Source organism: Psammomys obesus, unplaced genomic scaffold, assembly GCF_907164565.1.
Source record: "Psammomys obesus unplaced genomic scaffold, mPsaObe1.curated_primary_1811, whole genome shotgun sequence".
Taxonomy (NCBI): domain Eukaryota; kingdom Metazoa; phylum Chordata; class Mammalia; order Rodentia; family Muridae; genus Psammomys; species Psammomys obesus.
The window spans coordinates 28,114,829-28,135,433 of NW_026592890.1; the positions used below are offsets into that span (position 1 = coordinate 28,114,829).

The window sequence follows — 20,605 nt, forward strand, 5'->3', positions numbered from 1 at the left end:
GCCAAACCTAGCATAACTTGCTGTAGAGATAAGGACGTTGAACTCAGGGTTCTCCTGCCTACACTTACCAAATGCTGTGATTGCAAGTATGCGCCATCATAGCCAGCTACAGCTATCATATTTAAGAAAATGTTTTAAAATGACTACTTATGTCACTACCTAATAATCATTGAAACCCCTTTAAAGCTTTTCATTCCACATAATTTGATCATATTCTTTTTCTCTCTCCCAACTCCTCCCAGATACTCCCTGCTCCTACCCACATACCTAATTTTATGTTATTTTTCTTTTTCTGAAGAAAAAAAAAACAACAACAAGATATGCATAGGAAAATCCGGAGTTGAGTTGTGTCGGCTAACTTCATGAGCATGACACCTGCCTTGAAGTGTAATTGGTAAACCCCGTGACACTCCATTGGAGAAAAAAAATATTCCCTCTTCCAGCATGTGTCCATTGCAAATAACTTCTTGGTTAAGGGTGAGACATCTTTCTATATTATTTGTTAGCCATTGTTTTGTAAGAAAGCATGCCAAGATGCAATACTCACAACACTAATTTTTGGAAGACTTATTTCATTTTTAACTATGTGTCTGTGCAAGGCTCGGGGTATACACATCTGAGTGCTAATGCCCATGGAGACCAGAGGACGACATTGGATCCCTGAAGCTGGAGGTATAGGTGGCTGTCAGTTGCTCAGTGTGGGTGCTGAGAACTGAACTCAGGGCCCCTGCAAGAGATATAAGGGCTCTTGATCACCGAGTCATCTCTTCAGTCCCCCAAACAGTGATAATTAAATTACTATAATGCCACAGACATACCAGTCTGTGGAATCCCAATGTTTAACTTATGTGCACTGAGCTTGACTGATGTGTGCTAAATTGTGGCACCTACCCCTGACCGTGAAATGTGACTATACTTGGAAATGAGGTCTTTAAGTTAAATCAAGTTATTATGGTCGTCCTAATACAACTATAGTCCTGGTAAGGAAACCACATTTGGATACAGACATGCATAAGGGGAGAATCCTGTGTGAACAGAAAGATAGCTATGCACAGCGAAGAGAACAGGTCTTGGAAGAAAATGAACCTTCTATTTTGATCTCATATCACACTTCTGGTCCTCAGAAGAGGGAGACAGGAATTCCTGTTGATGAGCTCACCTAGTGTGCAGGAGGTAGTCGTGGCATCCCTGATAAATTAATACAGATAGGCTCAGCTGTGCTCAAGCTATCCACTGGCTGGGACTTTAGCTCAGGCAAAAGACAAACAGGCTGGTTGCAGTAGCACACACCTGTAATCCCAGCACTTGGGGAGGCAGAGGCAGGTGGATCACTGTGAATTCCAGGCCAGCCTGGTCTACAAAGCAAGTTCAGGACAGCCAAGGCTACACAGAGAAACCCTGTTTCAAAAGACCAACCAACCAACAAACAAACAAATAAAACAGTGTCTAAGTTCCTTCTTCTGGTCCCTCTGAACCATCCCTGTGAGGTCCTTCTAATGGATCCTGGAGACACTAGCGAGAAAGTAGAAACATGCTTAACTCTTGAAATCAGAGCATCAGCATGTTTGTCTTATTCTATTGATCATAACCATTCACATGATTGAGCCCAAGGCAGAAAATGATGGCCTGATAACTGTGGTAGAACATTTCAAAGCATGAGATATCTATGGGGATGGGAGAGTGAGCTGGGGGACCAAGAGCAGGGAACCATGTCCTCTATCATAATACTTTAGGTGGATATATACATGCTTACAACGTAGCCCTGCCCAAAGCTACACACTGCACCATACCTGTACATTTTCAGTTTAACGCTTAATGTTAGAGCACTTTTAAGATGGAATTCATATTTTCTTTATTCTATTGGTTGTATAACATGCATATCAATCCCCTTTATGAATTGGGACTACATTGCCAATGACATGGAATAATGTTTTAGTTCCTTTTCCAGCACTGTGATAAAATGCCTGGACAAAAGCAACTTAAAGAAGGAAGGGTTTGTTTGGGCTCGTGGTTCCAGGGTACAGTCCCACATGCTCAGGGCGTTATGGCAGCGGGAGTCTGAAGCAGCTGGGAGCACTGAACCCACAAACAGGAAGAAGATGAATGCTTGTGCCCAGTCTCTTTTCTCCATTTTATTCAGCACAGGAACATAACCCAGGAAGTGGTACTGCCTACAGTGGGCAGATCTTTCCACCTCAATTACCCTAATGGAGATAACCCCACAGGCAAGCACAGAGGCCTGTCTGCCCTGTGATTCTAGATCTCATCAAGTTGACAACTGAAGCCAACTGTCATAGACAGTTAGGAATAGAAGAAAGAACATCACACAGGAATGAAATTCTGAATATCAGTCAATAAAATTAACATGTAAACCATTCAATATAAAAGTTTAACTCAAGTGAAGATTTCATAGCATTTTCTACATTGCAATTACCCGATGCATGCTTGTTGGATAGAGTCTGTGAGAATTTGTTTTGAATGTGAGAACTGTTGCTAAAACAACATGTTCAAGATGTAGGAAATCCCACTTGCTGAAACAAAACACAACAGCAACAATAAAAACAATACATACAGAATACTGATGACAGTAGGCTGTAAGATGTCACAATTTGGAACCACCACCACTGTTCTGATTAAAAACACATGGAAGCTTTTTTCTTTCTTTCTTTTTTTTTTTTTTTTTTTTGGAACTGATGAAAGTTTTTGATATACTTGGATGGAATACTGGCTAAAATGTGACGATTCTGATGAGATATTTTCTAAATGATGATCTTATTTTTACATCCCCAAACACTTTTTCTTCCATGCATAATTATCTTGAAAAATTATCAGAGGACGGCTTTTTTTCTAAAATGCAATAACCTTCATTTTCATAAGAGGAGTAAAGCATGAAAAACTTTAGGAAAGGTTTTATTTTGTTTCTTTGTTGTTTTTTTTAAGAGAAAGTACAAAACAACAGCCTACAGATTGGGAAAGGATCTTCACCAACCCTATATCTGACAGAGAACTAATATCTAGAATATATAAAGAACTTAAAAGGTTAAATACCAACAAACTAAGTAATCCAATTAAAAAAAATGGAGTACAAAGCTAAACAGAGAATTCTCAATAGAGGAAAATCGAATGGCAGAGAAACACTTAAAGAAATGGTCAACATCCTTAGTCATCAGGGAAATACAAATCAAAACAACCCTGAGATTTCACTTTACACCCATCAGAATGGCTAAGATCAAAAACTCAAGTGATAACACATGCTGGAGAGGATGTGGAGAAAGGAAAACCCTTCTCCATTGATGGTGGGAATGTAAACTTGTACAGCCACTTGGGAAATCAATCTGGTAATTTCTCAGAAAATTAGAAATAGTGCTACCTCAAGATCCAGCTATATATCCAAACTATGCTAGTCGTATATCCTAGACATATCTCCAAAATATGCTCAAGTATACAACAAGGACAATTGCTCAACCACGTTCGTAGCAGTTCTATTTGTAATAGCCAGAAGCTGGAAACAACCCAGATATCCCTCAACAGAGGAACGGATACAAAAATTGTGATACATTCACACAATAGAATACGACTCAGCAATTAAAAACAAGGAAATCATAAAATTTGTAGACAAATGGTGGGAAGTAGAAAAGATCATCTTGAGTGAGGTAACCCAGAAGCAGAAAGACACACACGGTATATACTCACTCATAAGTGGATATTAGCCACATAATATAGATAAACACACTAAAATCTATACTCCTAAAGGAGCTAAACAACAGGAAGTCCCCAAGGAAGATGCTCAATCCTCATTCAGAAGGACAAACACAATAGACACCAGAAGCAGGAGAAGACAGGGAACAGGACAGGAGCCTACCACAGGAGCCTCTGAAAGACTCTACTAATCGAAGTATCGAAGCAGAGGCTAAGACTCACAGCCAAACTTTGGGCATAGTGCAGGTAATCTTATGAAAGAAGGGGGAGATAGAAAGACCTGGAGAGGACAGGATCTCCAAAAGGAGACCAAAGGGCCAAAACAAAACCAACCAAACACACACACACTCACACTCACACACACACAAAATAAACAAATAAATAAAATAAAATAAAAATGAGCCCTGAGGGCCCCCTGGGGGGTGCAACCTTGCCAGGCCACAGAGGAAGACAATGCAGCCAGTCCTGATGAGACCTGATAGGCTAGGGTCAGAAGGGAGGAGGACCTCCCCTATCAGTGGACTAGGGGAGGGGCATAGTGAGGAAGGGTGAGATTGGGAGGAGACAAAGGATGAGGCCACAGCCAGGATACAAATTGAATTAATTGTGATAAACGATAATAAAAAAATGAAGAAAGTAAACCTTGGCTCCAAATTCATTTTCCAAATCAGGAAGCAAGATTTTTTTTTTTTTTTTTTTTTTTTTTACGGTAAGAAAAGCATTGAGGTAGGGAAAAAGATTCTTTTCACTCATTGGTTAATTATTTTAAATTTTTTGTACTAAAAACATCACCAGCCATATATATCTAAAAGCTGTTTAAGTGTCTTCTGCAATCAGTAGTTCAGTCATTTAAAAAGCATGTGGAAACTTCAGGGCTAAATAGCTGCCATATTTATTACATTTGGTGCATGCACATGCTCTAGGGATAACCAAATGTGTGTATAATACCCCTTTGTCTATTCTAAAAAACCTCCCCAATGCTCTGGTATGAATTATATTGTTTGAATGTGTCCTCAGTCAATTTCAGGAGAGTTATTCCCAAGGCAGTTTTGAATTGAACACATGTCACATCTGTTTTCTGTTTGTGAATTTTGAATGCTTGGCACTTTAATTGGGATAGTTTTCTTTGGGATGAAATCATTTCAAATATTTGCTGAATCAAAACATTAGTCTCCTTTTCCAGTTTCCATCATGGATTGTTGGTAGGTTTCCCAGACCTGCTTTCTCGTGCTTCAGGGAGGGACCCTCCTTCCCTCAGTGTGTAGGAGGGAAGAGATGGGGAAGCAGGCAGTACCTGGACTACTTGCTCAGCCTTTCCCCACCTCCCATCTCATTCTAGTTGCCACCTGACTTGCAAGCTCACTTGTATGTTCTTGGTGATTTTAGCCTCACTCCCAAACCCCTTTGATACAGGGTTTCTCTGTGTAGCCTTGGCTGTCCTGGATTCGCTTTATAGACTAGGCTAGCATTGAACTCAGAGAGATACACATGCCTTTGCCTCCCTGAGTGCTGGGATTACAGGCGTGGGCCACCGCACCCGGCTTCATTGCTTTTGATAATTTGAAACTTCCTTTTTTTCTTTTGAAAACATAATTTTGTTTTGTTGAGACAAGGTCTCGTGTAGTCCAGGCTGGCTTCAAGCTCATTGCCCTGGTGTGATTTTACTTGCCATGATGAAATACACTGACACCAAGTAATTTGGAAGGGAAAAAATTATTTTAACTTACAGTCCCAGGTTTAGCCCATTATTTTGGGACATTAAAGCAGCAGCTGTTAAGGCTGAAGTTAAGTTGAAGTGTCTGGTCACATCACACCCCCGCTTGGAGCAATGAACGTGTATATGCTTAAAAATTTAACACTTTAACATTTTACACTTGAAATAGTCCAGGACCCAAATTCAGGCTATGGTCCTACCCACAGTGGGCTGCTATCACACTTGTTAGATAGCCAAGAATGACCTTTGATTCTTGATCCTCCCTCTTTAGCGCTGGCATTATTGTCATGTACAACATGCTGGGGATTGTTGAACCTGGGCTTTTGTGCATTCAAGGCAAGACCTTTCCCAACTGAGCTTCACTCCCAACCCATCTTTTGGAAAGTCTTAATGAGAATGGAAAACAGTTTCCCACACTACCCCTCGCTGTAGGGTACAATTAAAAAGTCTCAGAGGCCTAGATATTTGGGAGACATGGCTAAGAGAAATTAATATGGCACCAGAGAAACATCAGACAGTGAAGTGGGCATGCTTTCTGGCGACAATATCACATTCTAGTGAATTCTAAAGCACAGGGACAATTCCCCAATTTGCTTCTCAGTGGAATTTTTATGACCAGTTTTCTTCTATTACAAGGAAGCTAGACAATAATAATAGTATTAAGTTGAATATTTCAGTGAAAGTTAAATTAATTACAGTTTTCAGGCAGTGGGTTGTTTTAATATTTTAAACTAGGTTCTTGGAAGACTGAGGCAAGAGGGTCTAGGCTACACAGAAAGACTTTGTTTCAACAACAATAACAACTGCAACAAGCCTACTTATTATCTCACATCTGGAGAGATGCCTTAGCTTTTTGCTCTCCCAGAGGACCTGAGTTTGGTTCCCAGAACTCATAGCCATATATAGTCTGGCCTCCAAGTGTACACCAGGCATGCATAGAGTACACACATGCACACACACACACACACACACACACACACACGTAGGTGAAGCACTCATACACATAAAGAGGTCTAAAGAATCTTTTGAAATATATTGTGTATAGATAGAAAACAGAAACGCAAATAAGAAAGAGAGCGTATGATCTCATCTAACATATTATGTTTTTTTTCCTCCAAATTCTGTTTGTCTATTTGTTTATTCCTCCATATTTTCTCTATATATGTTCTTATATAGTGTGAGCAAAAATTTAATTGTCAGGTCCAAAGGAAATGCTCTTTCCCCATATTCCATAAGGCAAAAGGATATTTACAGTGTCTATTAGCACACCAAAGCACATGCTGTCCTCCAGGCTCCCTTGTTTTCACCTACCCGTTACACATTTCAAAGTCCATGCTGCTGCCCTGGTTCTTCTCCCCTTTTCCCCTACCCTCCAGCTCACAGGCTTCCCTCCCCTACAGCTATTCATTCTCTTTATAACCCTGCTATTTCTTGAAATCTCTCCCTGATCTCCCTTGTTCTCTTTGTCCTCCTCTCTTTCTGCTCCCCTTTGCGTGGCCAGGTCTAGTCTGCTGGCCCTGTTCAGTCTACTGCTTTCTCTCTGTGCTCTAGTTTCTTTCAGATGTCTCTGGCTATACTTCCCCTCATATCTACAATAAAAACCTTCACCTCAAATATACCATGAAATAGTGTGTGTGTGTGTGTGTGTGTGTGTGTGTGTGTGTGTGTGTGTCTATGCCCCTCATGTCCAGGTTTGATTTCCTCCACCTACATGATGGATCACAACTGTTTGTAACTCCAGTTTCAAGGGATCTGATGCCCTGACCTCCACGGGCACAAAGCACACTTGTGGTATACGGATACACACAGGCAAAGCACTCACACAGAAAAAAAAAATCCAAATAATAATAATAATAATAACAAATCTTGCTATACCATTCAGGCTGACCTAGAGTTTATAATCTCATCCTCACCTCCTAAGTGCTAAGACTATAGGTTACAATGCCTGTGTCCTGAAAAACATGGACATCACAGGGTTGCTAAGGAGCACAGGATGTAGAAAACCCATTTTCTCAGTGTTGTAGTACTCAACTAAAAAATATCAGCTCTGTCTCTATCTCTGTCTGCCTCTATCTCTCTGTTTCTGTCTCTGCCTCTCTCTCTTACACACACACACACACACACACAGACACACACACACACATACCTCGTCTTTCCTGCTCTTAGGAAACAGGACCTGTATATTCCAAGAATAAGAGATGATATAAAAAAAGGGAGAGAGAGAGAGAGAGAGATAGTATAAAACCGCCACAATTGCCAGGCATAAATCTCTATTGAACACTGTCTAAATTTAGTTCAAAAAACTAAAATTTGGAAATAGATTTATTGTGTCTACATAGAATTTTTTTATTCGATCAGAGATTAATTGCTTTTGAGGTCCTTTTCTTTGTTAACATTATAAATGCTAATAGATCATATACAGTTCTTTTTTATTGCAGCTTGCATTGAAATAAAATCAAAGTCAAATGAGAAAAAAATATGACTTCTTCCCATCCCTGTCACTCTGTCTCAGGACTAAAACATGGAAAGCTAATTTCTGCATTTTCACCAGAATCCTTATAGCTGAGACTTGCAAAGTAAATGGTAAAAAATTATCTGTTTTGCTATATATTAAATGGATGATCCTTATTGAAACTTAGAGCAATGCTTCCAGCACATGAATCCTGGGGATCAAACTAGGAAATCAGGTTTGGTGCCTTTATGCAATAAACCGTCTCTCACCCAAACACTGAAGAGTAGATTTCAGGAATGTTAAATGCATTCCCACTGTACAGGCATTGGTTTGAGACGGGCTGGAAGCACCAGGAAACGCTGCAGTCACGGGAAGTTTAAGAAGCCTCTCACCCAGAGTCTGACTGAGCCTCCCACCAGCTGAGGCTCAAGAATGCACACACATTCTTACCAATATTTGCTGTGAAAGTTGCTAACATACAATATTACCCACTGACATTAAAATACCAGTAACCTAGTTGGGAATGGTGGCACGTGTTTTTAATCCCGGCATTCAGGAGGCAGGGGCAAGCACATCTCTGAGCTCTAGACCAGCTGGAGCTACAGAGTGAGACTTTGTCTCAAAACCATAATTTAGAAACACATGACAAAATTGAAAACAGTCATAATCTCTCCATTCACTTGAACAGTTAGGTGCATCCTCTTCAACTTTGGCAATGTGCATTATTCTTCCATCCACAATTCAGTATAATACTTATCTCACCTTGGTTTTTACTTGCATTTCCTTAAGTGGTGTTGAATATGCCACATGTATTTGATGGCTATCAGGACCCTGGAAGATCCTTGTGTGCCTTTTTTGGTGTGGTTTCAATGCAGATCTTTGTCCAGATATATTCTGGATGCAGGGCCATAAAAAGACATGCAGCTTACAAGTATTTTCTCTTATTTTATATGCCATCTTCTTATTCTTTTGGAAATGTCTTTTGGTACACAAAATTGTAAATTGTGAATTCCAATTTATCTATGTTGTTTCCTGCTTGTGCTTTCAGTGTCATATCTCAGAACCTACTGCCAAATCTAAAGTCACAGTTTATCCCTTTATTTAGTTCTTATGTATTGGTAGCTGATTAATTTTTTAATTAAACATGTATTGCTAAATCTATCCTTAATATTTTATTCTGGATGTTATAACATATGGAATTGTTTGGTTAATAAGTTTTATAGATTACTGTATAGCAACCATACACTGATAGCTATTGTGTGGCTCTAGTAGCATCGTTCATGTATTTACTCTATTTGAATTTTGTGCATCTGTACAACGTATTTTGATCATATCAGTGTTTTTTCCCTGCTTCTACTCCTCCTAGACTGCTTCCCTCACATCTCTGCCCCAACTTTGTTTTCTCATTTTATTTATTTACTTATTTAATTCCCTACTGCATTCAATTCATACTCCATGTGTGGATGGATGTAGGGCCATCTACTAGAAATAGATAACATATCAGGGGCCATTCTTCTGAAGAAAACTGACTCTCTATCCTCCAGCAAACATCAACTGCCAATAATTCCTCAGTTAAAGGTGGGGCTTTTTGAACCTCTCACCTATTCATGTTGGCATGGTGACTTTCTTGATCTCGTATGGGTCTTGTGTCAGCAACTACAGCATTGTGAGTTCCTGGTGCAAGAGCCCTGTCATATCCAGAAGACACTACACCACAGTAGTATTCCCATCTTCTGGCTCATACAGTCTTTCTGTCCCCTCCTCTGGGACATTCCATGGCCTTGAGGGTGTGTGATACAGAGGAAGTCCCATTTAAGACTGAGAGCTCTACAGTCACTTATTCTCCTCACTTTGACTTGCTGTGCCTCTGCATTATTCTCTACCTACTGCAAAAAAAGCTTTTCTGATGAGGGGTGAGGGCTGCACTAGCCGGTGGCTATTAGGGTAAGTATTTAGAAGATAGCTTGATACTATATTTATTTAGTAGAACATAGCAGTGGGTTCTTCCCCAGGCCCTATGAATTCCTAGCCAAGGATTATTGGGGTCAGATTTACAGTACCAGCATACACTTACCTCAGTGGGATAGGCATCAATTACCAACACAACCAATGATTGCTAACTCCTATGACACTCATGCCATTATTAAACAAAATGGCTGTATTTTTCTGAGCCAGTGATAACTGTAGCTTGGAGGGTTCCTATCTGGGTAAGATCACTAATGATCTATCCCCAGGAGACTGTATGGCAGCTTCCAGTACTATGGGAGTTAGCCAACATGGAGGGAGCTTCAGAATCAGTACCAGATTGACATTTCTATGTCTTGTGACCAAGGTATGCTATGTCTTATGCAGTGGGTCATACTATCAAGTTCTAGTGGGCGCCCATGACCAGTGACAATATCTGTACTGTTTTGGGGTGCTAGCAGTATTCTTTCACATCTCTATGGGCTCATTTCACCTACAGATTATTTTATTCATCCTTTTGCAATTTGATTGTCTTCTCTCTTCTTGCCTAATTGCATTGCCGGAATTTCCTTTACAACTGTAAACCACGACAGTGGAAGCATACATTCTGTATTTCCCTAGCTAAAGCACAGAGTACTCTGTCTTCAGGGTAAGTCATGGAGGGACAGATTTCTTCCAGGCTTCTGCGTTGCAGGTGGTTTCTGTTACTACCTGTTAGCTTTCCAGAATGATCTTTTCCATTTCTGTTGTGAAGTTGCTGGTTTTTTTCTTTTTCTTTTTCTTTTTCTTTTTCTTTTTCTTTTTCTTTTTCAGTTGTTTGTTTTTCCATCTTTGGATCCTCCAGACAAATACAATGCCCCCCCTTGTATTAGTGGAGCGCTTTGGAATGGCTTGGAGATGAACATGTCTCTTGTTTAATCTTGGTCTGTATGAAATTGTTACCATTTCCACTTTTGGATAAGGAAACTAGGCTTAGGAAATATGTCCAATGTCATCACAAAAATAGCAGATAATAGATCCCAGGTTTAATTGTTCTGATGCTGCTAAGATAGCCTTGTTAAATAGAATTAACCAGCTTTTTCTTCTTTCTTTTTTTTAAAAATAACTTTTTATTGGTTCTTTGTGAATTTTACATCATGCATCCCAGTTCTGCTCATCTCCCTTTCCCCTCCTATTCACCCTTCACCCTTCCAACATCTTCCCAAATTAAAACACACACACAAACAAACAACAACAACAGAACAAAGATGGAGAACATCTCATTGTGGAAGCTGTAGCGTGTCACAGTGTGTCCTACAGTATATCCCTCTGTCCACACATCTTCATTTGCAAATGTTCATTGCAATGTGTCATTGGTCTGGTGGAGATCTTTAGCAACTATGACATAGTCAATATTGGGTCCTCATCAGATCCCTTCTGGTTATTCTGTTGTTACCCTGTAACACCCTGGATATCCTGCAGCTTTGGAATAGCCCGACTGGCCCCTTCACACACCCCAACCTTTCACATATGATATAGATTTTGGGGTGGGACAATTTAGAGCCATGGATATGGGCTTTGGTGGTAGTTGAACTGGTCAGCACATCAGCTCTCACTTATCCAAGGCACCAGGGCAAGCTTTCAGCACTGTCTGGTCACCATCAGCAGGAGGCAGGGTCAGCTCTCCTAGTCTCATGCCCTCGGGGCCTGCTCACCTGCACCCACGCCTCCAGAGCCATCTCCACTGTGCTGCCCAGTCAATGCGTGGGGCCTACTCTCCCCACTGCTGCACCTTGAGAGGGGCTGGGCCAGCTCTCACCTGCTCTCATGACCCCACGTCAGCTCTCCTGACTGCCTCAGGTGGTGATGGGCTAGGGGGCAGAGGGCATCTTTCTTCTATCCCTGCCCAGGCTGCCTCAAAGCAAAAGGATGACAAGACTAGCTCTCCCTCGTCTGTCCTCGGGGCTGGCTCACCTCTACCCCTGCCACCAGGGTCAGCTCTGCTGTGCTGTCCAGGAGAGGTGCAGGGCCTGCTTTCCTGAGTGCTGCAGCTGGTAAGACGTGGGGCTAGGTCTCCCAAGCCCATGACCCCGTGGGCAGTTTTTCTGACTACCAGATGTGGAGCAGGGGAGGAAGGGTGGAATACCTCTTTGCCCATGCCACCCCATGGCAGATGAGTGGCGTGGTCAGCTCTCAAACACACTCATGCTCTCTGGACAGGTTCACCTACACTCCTCCTCCCCCCCCCCCCAACCCAGAGCACCAGAATAAGGCACGGGGACCATTCTCCAAAGTGCTGCCATCGGTGAGAGATGGTGCCAGCACTCCAGAGCACTGAATTCAGTGAGGGGCAGGGCCAGTTAGGCACAGCGCCTGGACATTCACGTGATCCCAGGTGGCTGTCCTAACCAGAGGTACCCTTTGTGATCTAGTGGTAATATGAGCCATGAACATCAATAGGGCCCCTGTTGCTGTATAGCCGTGGACTCAGACACGGCCCTTGGGAGCAGCTCAGGCTGGAACCTCACCATGGCCCCAGGTGGCAGGGCTGGCTACTCATGACAGGCTGCTCCTCTTCATCTCTCTTCATAATGCTCGGGCTGCTCCACTTCTCTTTCTCTCCCATCTGGCCACCACATACTCGCACATTGTGGTGGCTAGCTGGTGGGCCCCTGGTTGACATCATTTATTTGTGCTTCATGACATGGCAGCAGGCAGGCATCTATGGCCTGCCTGTGCTATGCACTGAGGGCAGGTCTGTGTCTGTCTTCCCCTCCCACGCTGTGCTGTTTGGATTGGATTGGATTGGATTGGATTGGATTGGATTGGATTGGATTGGATTGGATTGGATTGGATTTCTATGAGTTTTAGGCATAAGGCAGCCTTGGCCACCAAGCCAGACATCAAGCTAGGATGAACATTTGCTCTGTCCCTAACTGATGTAAGAATACCACCACCAACATTCTATCTCTTTGCCCACTGCCAGGGAGCCATTTTTTTTTCCTCTAATGTCATTTGGCTACAAGCAGGTGTTCCGAAACAAGTCTTTTATTGCATTACATTTTGTTTACTTATTTTGTGTATGTATGCGTGGGGTGGCAAGTTCCACTGGGAACTGAACTCAGGTGTCAGGCTTGGCAGCAGGTACCTTTAGCCACTGAGCCATCTCTCACCAGCCCTGAAACAAGCCTGATCTAGGAGTTTCTTCTTTCTGTTGTAAAAATCAACAAGCTTGTCTTCTTAGTAATTGTACCTCAAGAGCACAGAGCTTCACTATTTTCATTAATTCCAGTCCCCCTATGTAAACAGGAATCTTTGATGGACAGTTTCCACTGTAGTGCAAACTTTCAAGTTGACAGTAAAAGAGGAGGGTGGAGATAATGACTGAGGATGTTGAAGGCTTTCAGGAATGAAGAGTGAGGCAAAGATGACTTGCGTCTATCCAACCTTACCTCCACAGGTGTTGGTTAATTCCTGGGCCTCCAAAAGTCATGCTTTGGAAACTTCATCCCCATTGCAATGATGCTGTGAAGCAGGGGCTAAAAAGGGGGTTTTACACCATAAGAACTCTGCTCTGAACACAACAACTACACTGTACAAAGAACCTTTCAGAAAAGGAAATAGTCCAGTTGTCCATTTACTGCTTTAAATTTGAAATACGTCCTTCATTGTCTGTGCTACAATATGAAGAGTTGAGCCCTTTAAATATTCCCACTTTTCCAGTTGTCACAATGTAAAGCCTAGGCAAGAGAAGATGCTACAGGGAACAACGGAGGAGAGCTTTTGTCTTTGGGTTTTTAGTGTATTCTCCAGAGGTCTCTGCAACGTGCTAACATCTCTGGTTCCAGCTCCAGCATCACCAGCTGTCTAGTGCCAGGACCAGTGACTGGATAGTGCTCAGCCATATGGTAGCTAGAGGCTTCTCTCCACATTCTGAGCAGTCAGCAGTCTCTCCGGTAGCCTCTCCCTTGGGATGGCTTTTCTGAATACCTTTCCTTGGAACACCAGAGGACAGCACATTTCCAGCAAGTTCCAGTGTAGTGCACTAGTGAGTTCTCTGAATTCTACAGAGACACTGTATGCTCTCCACAGTCTAGATCTCAGTCCTGAATGAGGAGGTGGGGCATCCCTTGGCACGGTCCGGGTAAGAGACGCTGGTGGCTTCCTAAACAGGTAGGTCTACAAGGGTTTGTTTGTTTTCATTTAAGAATCTCTCTCTGTCTTTCTCTTTCTCCATTGCCCAATTCTAGAGTCTCAGTTCCACCCAGCTCCAGGAAGCATCAGTGTGCCTTTATGAAACCTTCACTTGGCCTGGCCTATACATGCTTCACCCACTACTATAGCTCAGGTCCACCTCAGCCTGCTCCATTCTCCCTCCCAGTGCCAACTGGCCTTGGCCATACAACAGATCCTCAGTAAGATGTGTGCTCCATTCCCAGTGATCACAGTTCCTTGTCCCTCAGACAAGCAAGGAAACCTATGATCAGCCAGGGGGCGGATGATAGCAAGAAGCAAGGGTACCTGGTCTGGGGTGCTGGGGCTATATAGTGGTTAATTTTGATTTCCAGTTTGATTGCACTTAGAATAACCAAACTTCTTTGAGTGTCTATGAGGGTGTTTCAGAAAGGCTTAACTAAGTGGGCAAGATCCATCCTGAGAAAGTCTCTCTCTCTCTCTCTGGTAGCTCTAGTTTGTCTCATCCAAAAGACCACCTGCAACCAAATGAAGTGAACAGAATTACATGGGCCTTTTCTTGAACCTCCTCTCAGTTCAAATGCTCACCTCTCTTACTGGCATTCGCTTAAATCTGCAGCTGGGCTCAGCACCATGAAGCCTGAGCACAATCCTCTGGTTTAATTCTTGTGGGAAACAGGCTTGGTCTGTCCTTAGTCCCTGTTTCTCCTAAGAAAGCTGCTTGCTTCCCTGGACAGACAGACAGACTCCTTGCCCCTCTTGTGCTATGTCCATCTGTGGAGTTGGTGCTTGCTATATTTCTTGAAGAAAGTCCAACAACTTTTAAGAATTCATTCCTTTTGTTTGTAGGACCCCTGCCAGTACAGGAGAAGTAAATTATTTTACTCTCTGTCTCTCGGTCTGTCTGTCTCCCTCTCTCTGACTAGTCAATCCCTAATTACCACAATCCTGTTATAAACTTGTGTCTCTTGATGGGACCCTGAATGCAGGTAAATTCTTTCTGATCTTCTAATTTTTTTTTCAATAGCAACACTCCATATAGTGAATTAATCACAACTTTCAAAAAGATAAATTTCTATTCAGTAAATGTTTCTTTTCTATATGAGGAAGAATATTTCATATTTACCTACCAGTAAACAACACAGCTGGGTATAGTGGCACATGCCTGGGATTAGCTGTAAGAACTCTGCATCTGAATTGGTTTTAGAGACCTATTTTAGTTATATATGTCTGTGTGGGTCTTGTGTAGGTCTGTGCACCTGTGAATACAAGTGCACCCAGAGTCCAGGAGAGAGTGCCAAACCACAGACCTGTAGTACGACTAGCTCATAGTGTGAAGAAGCCACCTGAAGTCCATCCTTTTATATTATATTAATTATATTATATTATAATTTTGTTATTTTATATTATAATAGTATATAATATTATGATTATATTATATTAATTATTATATTATAATATTTCATTATTTGTTTGTTTTGAGACAGGGTCTCTCTATGTATCCCTGGCTGGCCTGGAACTGGCTTTGTAGAGCAGGCTGGCCTTGAGCTCATTGAGATCCACCTGTGTCTGCCTCCCAGGTTCTGGGATTAAAGGCCTGCTCCACCATGCTCAGCTACAGCCTTTTAAATATGAAAAGGACTTCTAAAATACTAGTGAGGTGTAGGCCTCTGACCTTTGCCCATGGTGGCTTGCTTGAGTATTCCGTATGACTTTCTTGTGTCATAACTGTAGTGCGACTAGCTCATAGTGTGAAGTGTAATATAAACTGAAGAAGCAAGCTGGTGCAGGAGGCTTAGGTATGAGAGTTGTGAGTTTGAGGCAGAGCTGCTCATTTTTTCAAATTAGTGGTTTATTTTGCTGATTCCCAGTGGCTTCCTCTCACTGGTCTTTGTCAGGTAGAAGCAGGGTTTTGCTATTTATTTATTTATTTATTTATTTATTTATTTATTTATTTATTTATTTGGGTTTTTGTTTTGTTGTAGGTCAGGGTCTTATTGTGTCCTAGGTGGGCCTAGAACTTGATTTTTCTGCCTCATCTTCCTGAGTGCTGACTGGCATGTGAGGCACCACCCCCAGCCTGGGTTGATGACATTCACTGCCTCTCTGCACCTACCCGCTTGGCGAAGAGCTCGAGTTTGAGATCAGTGTATGGAGGGTCACATGGCTGGCAAGTGACCCCTGCAATGTCATTTTCTGAGGAAAGAAAAAGATGACTGGTTAGATAGTTAGGACACAACTGACGCTAGAAACCTCTGGCCTGTCAATAAATCCAACATGTCACAATGTTAAGAATACAGCCTTAAGGCTGCGAGTATTGGCACACACCTCTAAGCCCACCCTTCTGGGAGGCAGATGTGAGCAGATCACTGTGAGTTCGAGGCTAGCGTGGACCACAAAGCAAGTCTAGGACAGCCAAGGCTACATGGAGAAACCCTGTTTCAAAAAAGAAAAACAAAACAAAACAAAACAAAAAGGTTTCAGTCACAGTTTTGTTCATCTCTTATCTAGATACAAACCACTGGCTACAAGACAGAGCTAGCTAAAGCATTTTGCCTTTTCAGAAAACATAGCATCATATACCCATTTTCAATATCAGAATAAAATGTTGTTAAATTATTATGAGCAAACAGATTGCCATGCGGGAGTCCACGCTCATTTACTCGGTGAAGATTTTGTAGAGCGGGGGAAGCTGAGCTGGGCCTTGTATATGGCAGGCAAGCAGTCTGCAGTCTGTCGCTCCTAACTCGGAACTCATTCAAAGGCCCAGTGACAGCAGCTGTGGAACAACGGCCAAATTCCCGTAAATACCAGCTTCACGATAGTAACATGAATTCCTGGAAACAACCCTCGATTCGCCAATATGTATATGAACAAGCTCTCCGTCCGCCAAAATAAAAATTATCTTGCGCCATTCTACTTCCAACTAGTAAAATCACAAATAACTATCAGCTACAGGGCTTTATGGATATAAAGTCTGGAAATCAGTGTAACAATTGTTCTCTTTACAGAAAAACCTCCACACACACAAACACAGGAAATTGTAGAGCTCCTTCTTTCTAAATGTAGACACTGCCATCTTGTGGCATGGTGATGGAAAAGCACTGGAGTTGCTTGTAAAGCTTCCTTACTGAGTTCATTTATATCACCACTACCGTCTAGGACCACTTGGCCATCATTTTCCTTAGGATTATACTTTAGTGTATTACTAGGATATTAATATTTCCTTAAATTTGCCAAAATTTATTAGTTTTTTTTTTCCAGGAAACCAAGCTGTGGAAGATTGCTTCTTTATCTACCATTATCTATTGATTTGAAATTGGAACTGCAACAAAAATCTCAAAAGCAGCCCATCGGGTAGATACAAAACTCCAACCAAGGACCATGCATGGAGATAACCTAGAACCCCTGCACAGATATAGCCCTGGCAGCTCAGTATCCAAGTGGGTTCCCTAGTAAGGGGAACAGGGATTGTCTCTGACATGAACTTCTTGATCACCTCTACCTAAGAGGGGAGCAGTCTTACCAGTCCTCAGAGGAAGACAATGCTGCCACTCCTGATGAGACCTGATAGACTAGGGTCAGATGGAAGGGGAGGAGGACCTCCCCTATCAGTGTGAGGGGCATAGAAGAAGAGAGAGGGAGGGTAGGATTGGGAGAGGATGGGGGAGGTGACTACAGCTGGGATACAAAGTGAATACACCATCATTAATAAAAATAAAGTAAAAATTAAACAAACAAACAAACAAACAAAAAACCCAAAAACTTCTAATTAAAAAAAACAAAACAAAACACCAAAAACCAACCAACCAACCAACCAACCAACCAACCAACCAAACAGAACATCCGAAGGTGTACGGCTTCCTTCTTGCAGCGCTGTGCTACCCTTTAACTTGTTACAGTGATTGCAGCATTATGTTGGCAATTGCTTGGATCTCACTATGAACCCAACAGGAGACTATCTCTGTTTTAAAGAACAATCAGCTTGGGCACAAAGAAGATAATTTGCATGAGATGACAGGAGGGGATGGCTGAGCGAGTAAAGCCCTCACTAAGCAAGCGTCAAGATCAGAGCTCAGATCCTCAACACCCATGTAAATAGTAGGCAGATATGGTAGCCGTGTGGTGTTTGTGCGTAGCTTAGCTTACACTTAGGAAGAAGACACGAGGGAAATGTAGGTAACCTGGCTAGCCACAGGCAAATCAGTGAGCTCTGGGTTACAGCGGAGAGCCTGTCTCATAATCTAATGTGAAGCGTGATCAAGGAAGACAAGAAACTCGGCGTCAGCCTCTACTGCACACATGTGAACGTCCCCATGCATAGGTGTGCCCCACATGCAAATGTCCATGCACACATAAAGAAACATAAAAACAATTTAGCTGCTGGGAGACTTCTGGTAGTTTAGCGAGGACAGATCAGTTACGCCCTCATCTGGTAGCACACCAATGCTGACTTAATACCGCCCGCCCTGGAGAAGGGAGAAACAGCAAGGACAAGGCAGGGACATCTTCCAAGCTGAAGTCTTCACCTCTAAACAGACTTTTTAAGGAGGCAAGGATATAGCTGACTGTGACTCCCTTTCCACCTGACTCTTCCAGACGATCCTTGGCCTTGGCCTTGGCAGCGGGGCTTTTATCCATATAAAAAGAAAGGATACTACGCCATACGCTGCAGCACTCCTGAACTGTATGTGTGGACAGGCTCTAAAGGACGAAGTAAAGAACATTGTTATCTTGGAATTATCTGTTTTTACTTATCAGAAAACTTTACCCACCTGGCTCAAATGCAAATCCCTTTGAAGGCAGCCGTTACACTGATGTACTAATTTTATGAACTTCTTCCCCAGGGTGGAATTTAATCAGATAACTGAATATTGTTGTTTTTTTTTTTTTTTTTTTTTTTTTTTTAGAAAAATATGTGCCACATGCCTCACATCTTCTGACAAGTTTTTAAATTGGGCTTTCTCTATGTCGCTCTGGCTATCCTGGAGCTTGCTATGTAGACCAGGCTGGCCTTGAACATACAGAGATCTATCCGCCCCTGCCTCCAGTATGCTGGGATTAAAGGTGTGAGACACATTTTCCTTCTTTTCAATGGTTGACATGAACCAGACAATATTCCACAACCTCTTATGTTAAAGCTGCAATCACAGAAGTCTTACAGTGTCACTGTACAGAAACTGGAAATTGCTTTAATGTTACCTGAAATGAGTCATTTATGTATAAAATCTTTTCTCCCAGTGAAGCACCAAATCCCACTAGTAATTTTGACAATGTCAAATTAAGCACAAGAGATTCTACTCTTCTACCTGTGGTGGTTTGAATAGGTATGGGCTGCATAGACACGTTTGCATGCTTGGCCAATGGGAAGTGGCACTGTTAGGAGCTGTGGCCTTGTTAGAGAATGTGAGTTGCTATGAGGACTCAATTTGAGGTCTCCTATGCTCAAGCTCCTCCTCCTGCTGCCTGCAGATCAAGATGTTCCTTCAGTTCCTTCTCCAGCACCAGGTCTGCCTGCAACACTGTTGTTCTTCTCACCATGAAGATAATAATGGACTCAACATCTGAAACATTAAGCCAGTCCAATTAAATTTTTTCCTTTGTAAGAGTTGCTGTGGTCACGGTGTCTGTTCACAGCAATGGAAACCATCAGACAGAAGTTGGTACCATGGACTGGGGTATTGCTGTGATAGGCTTAAAAATGCTTTTGTTTGATTCTCAGCTTCATATGGAGAAACAAAAAACCCAGAACAATCCTGTACAACAACAGATCATCTGGAGGTATCTCCATCCCCAATCTCAAGTTGTACTACAGAGCAATAGTAATAAAAACTGCATGGTATTGGCATAAAAACAGAAAGGAGGATCAATGGAAACGCATAGAAGACCCAGAAATAAACCCACACACCTACGAATACTCGATTTTTGACAAAGCAGCCAAAACCATTCAATGGAAAAAAGACAGCATCTTCAACAAATGGTGCTGGTCCAACTGGATGTCCACATGCAGAAAAATAAAAATAGATCTATATTTATCACCCTGCACAAAACTAAAGTCCAAGTGGATCAAAGACCTCAACATAAAACCAGATACTCTAAATCTGTTAGAAGAAAAAGTGGGGAACAGCCTAGAACTCATTGGCACAGGAGACAACTTCCTGAACAGAACACCAACAGCACAGGCTCTAAGAGCAACAATCAATAAATGGGACCTCATGAAACTGAAAAGCTTCTGTAAAGCAAAGGACACTGTCATCAAAACAAAACGCCTGCCTACAGACTGGGAAAGAATCTTCACTAACCCTTTATCTGACAGAGGACTAATATGGAGTATATACAAAGAACTAAAGAAGCTGAAAAGCAGCAAACCAAGTAATCTACTTAAAAAAACAGAAAATTCTCGACAGAGGAATATCGAATGGCAGAGAAACACTTAAAGAAATGCTCATCCTCATTAGCCATCAGGGAAATGCAAATCAAAACAACCCTGAGATATCACCTCACACCCATCAGAATGGCCAAGATGAAAAACTCAAGGGACAACACATGCTGGAGAGGTTGTGGAGAAAGGGGAACCCTCCTCCACTGCTGGTGGGAATGTA

The 20,605-nt window shown here is 42.1% G+C and overlaps 1 pseudogene; it reads right to left on the bottom strand.

Moving 5' to 3' along the window:
- Window positions 1-12,667: 12,667 nt before the first annotated feature.
- LOC129683482 (small nucleolar RNA SNORA48) lies at window positions 12,668-12,800 on the bottom strand (annotated as a pseudogene).
- Window positions 12,801-20,605: the final 7,805 nt, after the last annotated feature.